Source organism: Ictidomys tridecemlineatus, chromosome 4 (genome assembly GCF_052094955.1).
Source record: "Ictidomys tridecemlineatus isolate mIctTri1 chromosome 4, mIctTri1.hap1, whole genome shotgun sequence".
Taxonomy (NCBI): domain Eukaryota; kingdom Metazoa; phylum Chordata; class Mammalia; order Rodentia; family Sciuridae; genus Ictidomys; species Ictidomys tridecemlineatus.
The window spans coordinates 35,488,848-35,505,500 of NC_135480.1; the positions used below are offsets into that span (position 1 = coordinate 35,488,848).

Here is a 16,653-nt window from a genome sequence, read left to right on the forward strand (position 1 = left end):
GTAAGGATTGCTTTTTATGTGGAGAAACAACACTACAGATTTGCATATATGTTATTGTGTATGACTGCAAAAATCATATCCTGTTGGAAACTAATACAAATCTTTTTATCTCTAAGTGCAAATTTGTCTTTGCAGGATCAGTTTGTAAAACATTGTAGTTTAAAAGCTTAGATTGTACCCCAAAAAATAATAAAAGAAAATTATACCTTCTTAAATCTGAGGAAATAAGAACGAACAGTAATTTGGAGGCAAAGGAAGCAAAATTACCTGATAATCTCTGGATAAAATAGGTATGAAGGCTAGTGAACCCATATGTAAGTGGGCATCTTTTTCTAGTTTAAGTCAAAGATGGAAAACCACTTATTTAATAGATTTTTTCACATATGGAAAATATAACTATTATAAATTTTTTTTTCTTTTTCACATCAGATGGGTAATGTGCTGATGTTGTAACAAGGTTTAAAGGTAGGCACATCTCACTCAATAGTGTGAACATCCAATCATCATGCTTATAAAATGAAGGATCTATAAAATATTTTAAATATTAAAAATTTGATATTTTCAAGATACAAAATACTTCAAAATTTTAAGGTATTTTCTTCAAGTTTTGATATACATGAATGCATGTGTGTATGTGTGTTGGTGTGAAAATCATATGTATATTATAAATTTAGAATGATACTTTCAATATAATGTCACATCTTACATGTCACTAAAAATAATACATGTGCTTTTCCACACCATTAAATGGACTTTAAAAAATATTATTTTGATAGCTGTGTAACATTTTTTCACACAATTTTCTTATTCAGTCCCTATTAGTAAAGGTTATATTGTTTCCAATTTCCAAGTATCATTAGTAAGTTAAAAATTATTCCCCTATATGATCATTTGTTTGCAATACTTTTCTGAAGTGGAAATGATAAAGTTTGTAAATGGAATTAAGTTGACAACACATTAAGCCACTGTAATGGAGAAAAAAAGCTACTTTTTTATCTAGAATGGTTTTCATAATTGAATCAGAGAGTGGGGTATGCCAAAGCAACAATCCTTCATAACATAGTTGCTCTATTTCCAACAACTATTGGAAATGGGAGCTTAGACTGGAGACTTGCAGAACTAAAGCAGAGTCATCTATAGCAAGGGCTACTGAAGTTCACTGAGTGGGATTTTAATAGGTGTTAATATTAAAAAGTGTCCTGAGGAATAGTGACTTTGGGAAACACAGAGTAAGTCAAATAAGATTTGTTGCTGTTATGTTTTACTATAGGTCTTCCCAGAGCCTTTAATATTTTTTACATAGTTTTTTTAACATGCCAAAAGGAGAATATACATGGAACATTTCCCAGACTTATTTGACCACAAAATACTTTGTGCACTAGGCATTTCAAGAGAAAAATGTTCTGTGGACACAAGATTGGGCAAAATTACTCTAAATGAATTGAGAAAAAGCAAACTGAAGTCAAGGCCAAATGGAAAAAATATGTCAGAATACGTTAGATCAAGTTTAATGATCATAAGGAAAGTATGGCATGTCTTGAAATATTGCTACAAATTTAAATTTCTTATTTATCTTTTTGAAAACACTGAATGGTTATACTCTTTTCTTGCCAGTTCGTAGCTCTAGGTATTCAGTGAGCTAAACTTTATCTTAACATGACATGCTTTTAAGAAAGCCACATAATACAATGAAAAAGTCTCAACCTAGTAGTTAGGACAGAATGACTGGCTTTGACACTAGCTAGCTGAGACAATTAACTGAGCCTCCATAATCCTCCATTGGCACACTGTGCAATGAATGTTCAATGAATTATTTCAAATAGATATTCATAATTTTTCAATCATTCATGGACTTCAAAAGATCTAACTAGCCTCTCTATGACTGGCCTTACAAATCCTAATTCCAATGTAAACTTAATCTCTATTTAAGATCATATTTTTAACAATGATGCTATACTTTGAAGACCTATATCAAGGGAAAGGCAGATTGCTATTTAACTTCTTAGTTGTGATTCAAAAATAAATGTATTTCTGTCCCGCCTTTTGCCTGAACAGAAATTTGTGCCTCAGGGATCATGGATCTTGCTCACCTACATTTTATGCATTATTTTGGCAGTTCCAGGCTGGTCAATGTTTTCTTTTTCTTTTTCTTTTTCTTTTTTTTTTTTGTCCTCCACAATAGAGATGTTTAACCTGGGGTAAATAAGCAACCAGGTGCCTGCTATGGTCTGAATGTTGTTGTACCCCCAAAATTTAGATTTGAAACCTAATCACAAATGCAAATAGTGTTAGATAGTAGGGCCATTTGGAGGTGATTAGGTCATGAGGGCATGGTCTTTATAAACAGGACTAATGCCCTTAGAAAATAATCCTCAGAGAACTGTCTTGACCCTTCTACCATGTGAAGATATAGCAAGATGGTGCTACAAGGAACCAGGAAGCAGGCTCTTACTTGAAATCAATTTATGCCAAGAGCCTTGATCTTTGACTTTCCAGCCTCTTTAACTGGAAGCAATAAATTCTGTTGTTTAAAAGTCACCAAATTATAATTTTTTTTTATTTTGGTAGCCAAATGAAGTAAAATAGGATCCTCAAAACCCATGAAGTTGTGTATATCATTTTCTTTATACATGTGTGTGTGTGTGTGTGCGCACGCGTGCGTGCGTTCACCCTCCTCAGACATAGAGTGGACAGACTCCATAGCTTTCAATATATGTTCAAATGGCATTTTCAATCCCTCAGGAGTTTAAAATGATATTGCTTATAGCTTTCTTAAGGTTTTGAAAGGGTATACACACACACACACAAACACACTCACACACACGCGCACACACACACACACACACACACACACACGCCACAACCTAATGCTTAAATTTAAAATAGTGGCCTAAGTTTTTGGTACAGCAACAAACGAGGAAGATGAGGAGAAGGAAGAGGAGGAGGAGGAGGAAAAGGAGGAGGAGGAGGAGGAGGAAAAGGAGGAGGAGGAGGAGGAGGAGGAGGAACAGCAGCAGCTATTTAGAGGCATTTGCTGCCACTGCATTGAAAAATAAAAGCCTGCAGGAAAAAAATGGCCTAATGATATGTTATAAAAACAGCTATTAACCAGATAGAAGTACTATCATTGGCAAAAATAAATGAGATAACATTTACCCAATTATTAGTCACATTACTAAAGTGTTTAAAAGAAACATTTCCAGGAATTATCTGTCCTGTGTCGATAGAGTATCTAAGGCACAATCCACTACGATTGGTCCTTTCTGGAGAGAATTCCCCCAGAAAATCTGTGCATATGATAAATTGGCAATCTTTCATTAACCCTAACTTTGGTCATATACTGTCTTTTGTATGCTCCTGAGCTCTAAGACCCAACTTCTTAAACCCTGTTCTAGATTCAAATCCCATAAATACTTGCATAGACCACTGACCATCACTGTGTGACACAGATGTTGATGATGAAAATGTAGATGACGGTGATGATAGCTAATATTAATCTAGTATTTAGTATATGCCTTGTAGAAAGTCTTTGAAGTAGTTACTATCATTAACAAGTTTAGAGACAAAGAAACTAAACTGCAGAAAGGTTAAGTAATTTATCCTGCATCATAGGACTAGCAAACAGTAGGTCCAGGATTAATGCCCAGTTAGATTCCAAAGCTTATTATGCTATTCTGCTTTAAAGACACAACTCAAGGATTTGCTCATATGCACCTCATTTTAATCATTCCATTTGTTCTTTGTTGCTTCCACATCAGCTCCCCTACCCAAGATTGCCCTAAAATTCCCTCTGGATTCAACTCCAGCAACTTTCAGCATTTTCCCTGGCCCCAAAGACGTGATCATTCCAATTCATTAACTAGGATGACCCTAGAGGAACCTTGACTACCAGACTTATTGCTGGCCAAATATGACTGATTCCCATCTTTTGTGATAAGAAATGGAAGTTGGAACATTTATGTTGCAATGACTTTATCAAGGCTGGAGTTAAATTTTGAACAGTCCCATTTTACAGATGGGTAGAGGTTAAAGACTTAGTATTTTGTATTGGCTAGTAGTAGATTCTCCATTTTGAAAATCTAATTACCTCTGTGTATAAGGCCATCTTCCAAACACAATCATTCACACAACACCTTCATGATTTTTCAGTCATAGACTGCTTTAGTATTTGCTTAATATTTTGATTCAAATATACTTATTGCTTTTGTGGTAAAACAAATATATTTATAAATGAAAGTTTCTTTCACTAAAATAAAAACCATTACCATATGTCTTAGATGGAAATTTTAAATGCCTACACAATAAAATAAAATCATGTTGTAAAGGCTAGCTAGATTTTATTGCCATCTAAGGCTCTTATTCTTCAGGATTCTTTCTCCTTGCTTAAAAAAATTAGATAGTATTGGAGAAAAAACTAGAACTAAATTAGAATTCCTCTTTGATATAATCAGAGGTTTTAAAGGATATAGAGAATCATTTTTGTTATGTAATTCACTCTTCTTTAATACTATATCTTCACATCACCTAAAACTCATTTTGAGCAATACTATCTAGTGGAAACATAATGTAAATCATGTATAATTTTAAATTTAATTCTAGACACATTAAAAAAGTAAAATAGAAAAATTAATTTCAGTATTTCATTTCAGCTCATAATCAAAATATTTAACATGTAAAATCAACATAAAACATTTTTGAGATATTTTATATGCTTTTTAAATATTATTTTAGAAATCTGTTCCTAATCCATATCAGTCACATTGAAGTATTCAGTAGCCTCATGTGGTAAGTGGCTCTATTGAGCACAGGAGCCTTATATGACACCCATTATGAAATACATGATGAAGTTAGGATGATTGGGCAGTGGGACCCTTTGTGGTTAACATGGTCATGACATCTGGCAACCTTTCTGAAACTCACTTTCTGTGTCTAGAAAATAGGAGGAATTCATTGGCTGTAGTCTCTGCTATGACTACCACTTGTTCCCTTTCTGTTAAAGCTCTTCATAAAGCCTTATTGTTAACTTTCCTGGAAAACTTCAAAGAACAAGTTGCACCACAGCCCTCCAAAGAGTATATACATCACCCTCCAAACAAAGGTGTTTGATGAGACAGTGTCACAAATGCTGTGACTGAACTACAGAGCTGCAGGAGCATAGAAGTGGATCTCCTTAAGCATCTGGAAGTTTCCTGGAGAAGGTGACTGTGATAATGTGAAGTGTGCATTTGGTTTTCATCCCTGTTTCCTGATATACAGTTCAAAAAATCCTTGGTTTCTCTAAAGTAGTAAGAGTGTTTCTTTCATGTTAATGAGATAAATGGTGGCTGGGGGCCCCTAGATAGCTTCATGATAGGGGCTGGTAACCAGAAATACAAAGACACAAAGAGTTGGGACTTTCAATCTCTTGCCCCCAACTTTTAGGGAGGGGAGAGGGGCTGATGGTTGAGTTGATCACCAATGGTCAGTGATTTGACAAGTCATGCCTGTGGAGTAACGCTCCAATAAAAGCCCAAAGGGACTAGGATTGGAGAGCTTCAGTGTTGGTGAACACATCTGCTTTGCCAGGAGAATGGCACAGCCCAACTCTATGGGGACAGAAGTTCCTATACTCAGAACCCATCCAGACCTTGCTGTATGTAGCTCTTTGTCTGGCTGTTCATCTGTAACCTTTATTCTATGCTTTATCAATAAACCAATAAACATAGTATTATGGTTTGGATGAGAGGTGTCCCCCAAAAGCTCATGTGTGAGACAATGCAAGAAGGTTCAGAGGAGAAATTATTGGGTTGTGAGAGTCTTCACCCAATCAACGAATTAATTCTCTGATAGGGATTAAATGAGTGGTAACTGAAGTGGCAGGTTGTGGCTGGAGGAGGTGGAAACTGGGGGCTTTGAGGAATATATTTGTACCTGGCAAGTGGAGTTTCTCTCTCTCTCCTTCCTGATCATCATGTGAGCTACTTCCCTCTGCCACACTCTTTTGCCATGATAGTCAGCCTTATCTGGAACCCCTGGGGAATGGAGCTGGTGGTATATAGACTGAGACTTCTGAAACCATCAGCCCTTAAGTAAACTATTTCTCCTCTACAGTTATTCTGGTCAGGTCTGTTAGTCACAGCAGTGAAAAAGCTGACTAACACATAGGTTTCTGTGAATTCTGTGGGCTGTTCTAGCAAATTAATCAAACCCAAGAAGCAGTCACAGTCACGGCAGCCTCAATTTATGGCTGGTTGGTAAGAAGGACAGGTCACAACCTATGCTTGTGGTTTGTATCTGAAGTGCGAGACAGTCTTGTGGGACTGAACCCTCAACCTGTGGAATCTGATGCTGTCTCCAGAAGACAGTGACAAAATTGAACAGAATTGCAGGTCACTCACTGGTGTCCACAGGAAAACATGCAGATTGCTTTGTGTGGGGGGAAATTCCCTGTACCTCTGGTGGCAAAAGTGTTGATTGACTGTGTGAGAGTTGATTGACTGTGTGAGAGTAGAGAACATTAGGGAACACTTTACGTTTTTCCTGTACCTTATAGCAACATTTAAACTGACTCCTGCATGATGAATAGGAGGTAGCCAATGAGCAAGAAAATGTTCCAGGCAGGAAAGTGGCAGACACAAAATCTCAGAGCATGAGCTACATTTGGAGAACTCGAAGAGATTGAGTGATATCGGATTTCAAGGAGGAAGTAATAATGAGAAATGACAATGGAAAGGTAGTAAGTAGGTAGTAAGGATCTTGAGTGACATCTAAGGATTAAAATTTTATCCCAAAATCAGAGGAGACCTGGAGGCTATAAATTTGGATGGAGATTAGTGATTAGGATCACTCTGCCTACAGAGCAGAGGAGAAATGAAAAACTGCTAAGGCAAAGGAGCCAATTAGGAGGCTGTCTAGCAATCTAGGTAAAGAGAAGAAAATGAATTAGAGAGACCTTTAGGAGGCAGAACACACAGGCTATAGTGGCTCCTTGCTGTGGTGAGGGACAGAAAGGATGAAGAATGATATTCCAGGTTCTGGTTTAGTTAGCTAATACATAATAGTGAGTTTCTCTAAAATGAAGGACTGAGAAAGAAAAACTGGTTTGTTCACAACTTATTTGGTTTACCTATAATATTTTGTAAAAATTCTGGAAACTACCAAAGCAGTCTTGGGTGGGCTTTGGAAGGAAGGCTTCATGCAGAAAAACTGGAGGCTTTCTGATAAATTACATGTTTATTGACAAGGAAATTAATTAAATTACATTCACTGACAAGGAAACAATTGAGTACAATTATTTGGAACTTCATAGTTTATAATTCTTTCATAGAGAACTTGGACCATACTAACAGTTAAAATAAAGTTGTTGCAGTAGTGACTTCTCTGAGCTATATCTGCAGTATCTTTGCACAGGAATAATTTGGCCTCTAGAGCATGTGTATTATAAGGGGGCAATTTTTTCTTAGCCTCTCTTAGCCAAGATAAGAATTGGGATCTTTATCAAAGCCAAATAAGAATTTCCTCAGGGATTCAGGAAGGGACAAATGCAGGTCTGTGGGGTATTCTCAGAACATTCAACCATCTATGCCTTTTGTCTGGTACTGGCTGCCTTGTGTAAGCTACACTGATACTACTGCCTACAATCTTCATTGAAAATAAAAAGATTAGAAAATCAAGCTAAATTACATGAGACAGAAATCATCAAAACAATTACTCAGTAAAAGAGCAGAGAGCCAAATAGTATGGTCAACAAAAGGAAAACACATAAAAATCAGACATACATGAGAGAATACCAGGAAGATTTCTTCTCTAAATTTGGAAAAGTGAAAATGATAAAAACAAATCTTGAGTAATGATTAAAGGTCCCCAAAAGGAAATCATGGGTATTTATGAACAGAAAGCCACAGGCAGCTGATTCTTCTATTCAAGTAATAACAATTTCAATCAAGATAACTGATTCTCTAACTTAGGCATTTCACTAAATTGAATCCTCAAACATAGCAGTCTTCCTTACACTGAAAACAGTAGGTTTTCATCAAAGTTAAACCGCCAACATGCACATGTGGGCATGTCATTTATTTGGGGAAGGGCAGGGTTGTGCCAGGTAATCTATGTTTTGCTCTAATGAAAATTTGGCTGTTTTAAAAGCATGATTGGCAAGGACTTCTCTTGACTTCTGTTCACAAACACACACACACACACACACACACACACACACACACACACCAATTTTTGTTTACAGTATAGATTTAATGTCCCTGGTCCAATAGAAATCTTGCAGTTAACAAGACTTCAAATAAGTCACTGCTCTCAAGTGTTTTCAATTCTGTTCAATTCAATGGTGAGTAAAGCCAGTTAGGGAAAAAAAATACTTGTCTTCCAATTTTAGTGTTCTGAAAACACATTGTTGTGGTTAGTAAACATTACAAGAGCCCTCTAAATTTAGCCAACATTTTCATTCCCTTGACCAAGCCCACCCACAAGAGTGAATAAAATTGATTTAATCTACACTCATCTGGGTAATGCAAATCCCTCAGGTTCTGCAAACCCACTAAACAAGAAAGCTGAGTGCAGAAATGTCAGGGAAATATGGAACCTCTAAAGAGGGGTTGGGGATGGAACAACTCAGACTCCATTGACAAACTTAAGTTTGTATCAAAGCCAGCCTCAGCAACTTAGGAAGGCATTAAGCAACTTAGTGTGATCCTGTTTCAAAATTAAAAAAAAAAAAATTTAAAAAGGGCCGGAAATATGGCTCAGTATTTAAGTGTCCCTGGGTTCAATCCCTAGTACCAAAAACTAAATAAATAAAAACTTGGAGGCTCAAAGTGGAACTTTGGTCAATGAAGTCAAATGAAGATGCCTTGTATGAGAGCTTCAAGAGAAAGAGAGAGAAAAGGAAACTTGTTTTATACAATATTACACATAGTAAGCTATCAATGAATGAAGACTGAATAAGTCACAATAACTTGCAACCATCATTAAGCAGAATGCCAAACCTATGATGCTGAATCAAATCTGTGAGGTCATGTTTCTAACTTTATTGTGTAAGTACAATGAAGATTGTGAGAAGAGAGAAAGGAGGAGAAATTAGTTAATTGCAGGAATTTCTTTGGTCTTCTGTCCTATCTTAAAAAGCAAATGCAAATTTTACACTTTATGTTGAACTATATAAACATTCAGCTTATGACTTCCAATACATCCTTGCTAAATAGTTGCAGAAACATGACAATTTGTCATTCTCTTTAATCATGTTACTATAAGAAAAATTTGGAAAAGAAACTTGGGAATGACTTAAACCTACCTGGAATTTATATAGCCTATGTTTGTGCAAATTGTATGTGAATATTTTTTAAATTTTATTTTTGGCATTTATTATCAATAGGTAGATGCATTTTGATGTTTGATTAGAAAGACTTTATACTCAAATATACAGAATTTTGTTCTAAGGGAGAAAGGTATGGAACAAACTAAGGAAACTTGTATTAACCCCTTGGTGAGTATCTGTTTCTAATACAGTATTGAATTAGATATAAATATTATCCAGCTAATTCCAATATAAGTACTACGAATGTTTGTTATGGTTTGAATGTGAGTTGTCCTCCAAAAGTTCAAGTGTTAAACAATGCAAGAAAATTTAGAGGAGAAATGGTTGGGTTTTGAGAGCTTTAACCCAATCAATGATTAATCCCCTGACAGGATTAACTAAATGGTAACTGAGGGTGGGTAGGGTATAGCTGGAAGAGGTGGGTCCCTGGGGACATGCCTTTGGGTATATATCTTGTATTTAGCAAGTGGAATCTCTCTGTGCTTTCTGATTATCATGTGAGCTCCTTCCCTCTGCTGCACTCTTCTGCCATGATGTTCTGCCTCACCTCAAGCCCTGAGGAATGGAGCCATCCTTCTATGGTCTGAGAACCTCTGAAACCATAAACCTCTAAAGAAACTTTTCCTCCTCTACAATTGTTCTAATAGAGTCTTTTAGTCACAGCAGAGAAAAAGCTGACTACAATAAAAATTGGCACTGAAAAGTGGGGTTGTTGCTAGGATTAAACCGACAATGGGGTTCAGAAGCTTTTGGAGATTTTTTTAATTGGTGGGAGGAATTTTGAGGTGCTTAGAAGTGCAAGTGGAAATGCTTAGGATTGTTGTAAGCAGAGCTTCATGGGTGATTCGGGTGGTAGCTCAGAAAACCAGAATGACAACTGCACAGAGAATTTGAGAAGTTGTCTGCATTTGGCCCCTCTCCTGAGACTTTCCATGAGGCTGATTTTAAAAGCAACAGACTCAATCTGGCAGAAGCAATGTCTAGATAGCATAGCATTCAGGAAGTGGCATGGATGCTGCTGGCCATATTTAGCCAAATTTAATGTGATAATCAGGAGTAGAAAGCAAAGCAGAAAGATTTGAAAAACTTAGGCTTGAATGGTGGAAGTAAAATTGGAGCTAAGGAAGTTGAAGTTGTTAAAGACATTACTGCCCTTAAAGAAATGCTAAAGATTTTGCCTAGAGATAATAAGAAAGATGGCCTGAGGGCATCTCAGGAATTGGCAAGATTTTATCCATCTCAGACTGAAGGAAGTTAAAATTCTCTTGAGACCAACGGGGTACCCATTTTGCACAAGGGGACCTACGAAGTTTTTTCAACATCTTTAGTTACCCAGGCACTCAGAGGTTTCTACAGCCAGGGTCCCTGGACGCTTGGCTACAGCACCAGATGGCACCAGATGGCACCAGACGTTGGCTTCAATCCCATAGTGCTGGTTCTGGATGATTGCAGGATGCTGGAGTTAGGGAGTCATGGAAGCTTCCACCAAGATTTCAAATAAGACCTGGGAGGACAAAGTACAGTGGGGTTGGAGTCTTTGTGAGCAGTCCTGAGAGGGCAAAGCATAGAGATGTGAGGAGTAAGCCTAAACTACAGTGGAGACCCCGGTGATTAAGAAATGCCAGTAATGTGAGACATCGTTCTAGGAAAATTGTTGAAACTGAGCATAGAAAGGACACTTGGGCTACAACCAATAAGGCTGTAGGGGCGGAGCTACATAAGCCTTTTGAAGGGAAGATAACCATGCCAGGTGCCCCAGATGCTGGTCATGGAGCTATAGGACTTGTTTGCTCAGTTGGAATTCTTCTTTATATGGCCCTATTTTTGTGAATGGAAATGTTTATTCTGTACCTTTATATGTTGGATACTTGTAAATAGCTTTTGATTTTTATAGGAACTAATGAAAGTTTGCCCTGAGTCTCAGAGAAGATTTTGGACTTGAACTTTTGGAGGCCAGGAGTATAATGTTGTGGTTTGGATGTGAGGTGTCCCCCAAAAGCTCATGTGTGAAACAATACAAGAAGATTTAGAGGAGAAATGATTGGGTTATGAGACCCTTAACCTAATCAGTGACTTAATTCTCTGATGGGATTAACTGGATGGCAACTGAAGGTGGGTAGGTTGTGGCTGGAGGAAGTTCATGGGGGGGGCATGCTTTTTGGGTATATCATTATGAGTACAACTCTCTTTCTGTGGAGAATCTTCTCATAAGAAAAAGAAAATTGAATTATCTTCAGTGCTTATGGACTTCCCAGCAGGTGAAGACTAGAACTGAAAGAATCCATGAAACATTTTAGGATGTTTTTAGTTTTGAAAGCTTTTATCCTCTGCCATCTCAAAGACCACACTTCCATTCCTTTTGTTTGTGAGCCAGAATATGTGAGTAAAATATCAAAAAGAGGACAGAAAAGAAAATTACCCAAATATGACTGAATATGATTGTTAGATCAATGGAAATTGAATGACGCTAAAGTTCACATGCACATCATCCCTCGGCATTTTGTTGTTATGAAAGAAAGTTTTCCTAATTCTTTCTGCTCCTTCCCAACTGCCCCTATGGAGATATTTTTGTTAACCATCACTAATTAACAGAAATCGAATTCTTATGTGTCAAAGAGCATTGTGACAACCAAATCTAATTTCTCAAGATTGCTCCTTCCTTTTCTTACTGCCTTCTCTTCCTTGCTCCTTCCTTCCTTCATTAATCTTTGGACAAAACATAATTTCTAAAGATAATAAGGCTAAGAACACTACTCAAAAGGTGCTCAGAGTATTGGAAAAGTAAGATGCATAACAGGTAACAATAACACACTGTGTACATTTAAAACTAAATGTATATTGTTTTAGTCAGTTCCTTTTTTAACCACTGTAGCCAAAAGACCTGACAAGAACAATTTTAAGGGAGGTAAAATTTATTTGGGGCTCACTGTTTCAGAGTTTTCAGTACATAGATGGCCAACTCTGTGGCTGTGGGCCTGAAGTGAGGCAGAACTTCATGGTAGAAAGGTGTGATGGAGGAAAGCAATTCAGGACATGATACCACGAAGCAAAGAGTCTACTCTGCTCAACAGGAACAAAATATATCCCCAAAGTATGCCCCCAGTGACCCACCTCCTGCAGCCATTCCCTACCGGCCTACAGTTACCACCCAGTTAATCCCTGTAGTGGATTAATGCACTGATTGGATTAAACTCTTATAACCCAATCATTTCACCTCTAAACTTTCTTGCATTGTCTGACACATGAGCTTTAGATATGGGGGAGACCTCATATCTAAACCATATCATTTATGTATAGTTCTACATATATATATATATATATATGTATACATATACATATATATATGTATGTATGTATGTATAAAAGGAGTTTGGAGGAGGAGCAGTTGCATAATTTGGGAAAAAAATTCAAGAAAGAATTTCCAGTGGAACAACAACTAGGTGATAAAATCTGATGTAGTCACTATCCTTCAAGATGACTTCCAATGATCTTTATCTTCTGGCATTCATATCCTTATTTAGTCTCTTCCTCCAGTGAAACAGGGCAAATTTGAGTGTCCAAAAGAGTCTGCAGCAGTTAGTGCATAACTTCCAAGGAAAGATCACAAAAGGACTTAGAGCTACTGACTTGGTCTCCTGAGTGACTTGCTCTTTAAGTAGCTAGTCCCCATGTTGAGAAAACTTTCAGGAACCCCCTTGAGAGGCTATCTGCCAACAGCCAGTGTTGAGTTGCCAACATAACACTAAACCAATTTAGAACTAGATCCTCCAGCTAAGCCTTCAAATAGTCTCAACTGGCATCTGACAGCTCCACTCGAAAGATTCCAAGCCAGAACTGTCCAGTGGGGTCACTTGCAAGTTTATAACCAAAGAAACATTAAATAATAAGTGATTATCATTGCTTTATACTCATAAGGTTGTGGATAATTTTTATGCAGAGCTTCCTCCATTTTTTTAGAATGAATCACATTTCATTGTGTGAATATACATTTTCTTTATCCAGTCATCCCCTAATGGACATTTAGGTTGCTCTACCTGTTCTCAATTCTTGTGTGTGTGTGTGTGTGTGTATACACACACACACACACACACACAAGACACACACATTCTACATTAATATCCAATATATATATATATATTTAGAGTTCAGATTGCTGGATCATATGGCTATTCTATTTTCTTTTTTTTTTTTTGAGGAAATTCCATACCATTTTTCCAATGTGGTTGTGCCATTTTATATTTTCACCAAACATACACAAGTGTCCCAGTACCTTCACATTCTTCCTAACACTGTTTATTTCCTTTTTTGTGTTTTGTTTATTTACATAGTGATTATTCTAATGATTGTTACATGATATATCATGGTTTTTATTTTCATTTCCCTGAAGATTAGTGGTGTTGAATATCTTTTCAGAAGCTCGTTGACCATTTATATATCTTCTTTAAAGAAATATCTTTTTAAGCTTTTCACCAATTTTAAAAGTTGGGTTATTTTGTTGTTACTGTTTTTAGGTTGTAAGAGATCTTTGTACATACTAGATACTAACTCCTTTTCATATATATGATTTGCAAATATTTTCTCTGATTACAAAGCTGGCCTTTTCACTCTGTTCATTATTTCCTTTGCTTCACAAAAATTTTTAGGTTTGATGTGGTACATTACTGTATTTTTATTTTATTGCTTGTACTTTTGGTGTCATTCCCAAGAAATCATTGCCTAATCTAGTGTTCTGAAGCTTTCCCTTGTTTTCTTCAAGTATAGTTTTGGGTCTTACTGCTCCTCCTCCAAACTCCTTTAATCTATTTTTAAATTGATACATAGTATTTGTACATATTTGTGGGATAGAAAAATGATAATTTATTGCTTGTATTCAATGTGTAAGGATCAAATTAGCATAATTAGCATTTCCAGGTTATATGGTAAGAATATAACTTAATCATTCTACATTAATATCCAGGTTCCCAACACCATTTTTTTTTAAAAGAGTAGTCTTTCTTCATTATGTATCCTTGGCATCCTTGTCATTATTACAAGGCAAGGGTTTCTGGGCTTTCTAGTCTGTTCCATTTATCTACATATTTGCCAGTACCACAGCTTTTTTTTTTTTTTTGTAATTAGCTATACATGACAGTAGAATGCAATTTGACCCATAATATACAAATGGAGTATAACTTTTCATTCTTCTGGTTGCAAATGATATAGAATTACACCAGTTGTGTAATCATATACGCACATAGGGTAATAGTGTCCAATTCATTCTACTATCATTCCTACCCTCATAATCCTTCCCCTCCTATCACTCCCCTATATCTAATCCAAAGTACCTCTATTCCTCCTCTAGCCCCCATTATGAATTAAAATTCACATAGCAGAGAGAACATTTGTTCATTGGTTCTTTGGGATTGGCTTGTTTTGCTTAGCATAATAATCTCCAGTTCCATCCATGTACCAGAACATACCATGATATCATTCTTCTTTAAAGCTGAATAACATTCCATTGTGTGTGTGTGTGTGTGTATGTATATATATATATATATATATATATCTCACAATTTCTTAATCCATTCAACTGTTGAAGGGCACCTAGATTGGTTCCATAGCGTAGCTATTGTGAATTAAGCAGCTACAAACATTGATGTGGCTGCATCATTGTAGTATGCTGATTTTAATTCCTTTGGGTATAAACTGAGGGGTGGGATAACTGGGTCAAATGGTGGTTCCATTCCAAGTTTTCTGAGGAATCTCTATATTGTTTTCCATAGTGGTTGCATCAATTTGTAGTTCCCTCAGCAATGTATGAATGTACCTTCCCCCCCCCACACATCTTCACCAACATTTATTGTTTCTTGTATTGTTAATTGCCATTCTGACTGAAATGAGATATAATATCAGTGTTTTGAAAAACACTGAGATTCTATCTCATAATTGCTAAAGATGTTGAACATTTTTTCATATATTTGTTGATCAATTGTATTTCTTCTTTTGTGAAGTGTCTGTTCAGTTCCTTAACCCATTTATTGATTAGGTTATTTATTTTTTTGGTGTTAAGTTTTTTGTGTTCTTTGTATATCCTGGAGATTAACTAATCTGAGATGCATGAGGTAAAGATTTTCTCCCATTCTCTAGATTCTTACTTTATGTTCTTGATGGTTTCCTTTGCTGTGAAGGAAGTTTTTGGTTTGATTCCATCTCATTTATTGATTCATAATTTTACTTCTTGTGCCTTAGGAGTCTTATTAAGGAAGTCAGTTCCTAAGCCAACATGGTAGAGATTGGAGCCAAAACTTTTTCTTCTGTTAGGTGCAGGTTCTCTATTCTAGTGTCTAAGTCCTGATCCACTTTGAATTGGGTGGGTTTGTTTCTGTGTCTTCTATTCTGTATCATTGGTCTGCATGTATGTTTTGGTGCCAATGCTATACTGTTTTTGTTAGCATGGCTATGTAGTATAATTTAAGATCTGGTATTGTGATGCTTCCAGCTTTAATTTTCTTGCTAAGGATTACTTGGCTATTATGGACACACTCTTTTAATTACTGTACCTTTGTAATATCTTTTTAAATCAGTATTGTTTCAAAGTATGGGGGCTCCAGCTTTGTTTTTCTTATTCAAGATTGCTGTGGCTATTCAAGATTGAAATGAATTTTAACATTTTTTGTTTCCTTGTTTCTGTGAAAAATTACATTGACATTTTGATAGAAATTGCATTGAATTTGTAAAGCACCTTGGATATTGTGAATATTTTAACACTAATAAATCTTTTGATCCACAAACATAGGAAATATTTATATTTATTTGTGTTATCTGTTATTTTTCAGCAATGTTTTATAGTTTTCAGTGTATACCACATTTTGTTTCCTTGGTTCAGTTATACATTTTATTCTTTTGGTGTTATTATAAATGAAATTATTTTTCTAAATTTCCTTTTGATTTGTTCATTGTAAGAGCAGAAAATGCAACTGATTTATTTAATACAATTACACATGATAATGGGATTCATTGTGACATATCCATGCATACACATAATTTGCTCTCCTTTATTCCCTAGTACTTTCCTTCCCCTTCTACTTCCTCCTAACTCCATCCCTTACTCTACCAGTCTCCCCTCTATTTATTATTAGTTTTAATTGGTCCATTATGATTATACATAAAAAATGAGATTCACTGTGATACATTCATATATCCACATAGCATAATTTTGTAGATTAGATCCCCCAGTAACTCCCCTTTTCCTCCCTCTTTCTCCCTCAATGCCCCTTCCTCTACTCCAATGAACTCTCTTCTATTTTTGTGAGATTCCTGTCTTTATTCCTTCTTGTTATCTTCTGTATTTAAAAGAAAACATATGACCC

The 16,653-nt window shown here is 36.1% G+C and overlaps 1 non-coding gene across 1 annotated transcript; it reads right to left on the reverse strand.

Moving 5' to 3' along the window:
* Positions 1–423: 423 nt before the first annotated feature.
* Positions 424–525, reverse strand: LOC120890207 (small nucleolar RNA U13). Its single transcript, XR_005734449.1, has one exon. It is a non-coding gene; the product is annotated as a small nucleolar RNA U13 (small nucleolar RNA).
* Between the last annotated feature and the right edge of the window lie 16,128 nt (positions 526–16,653).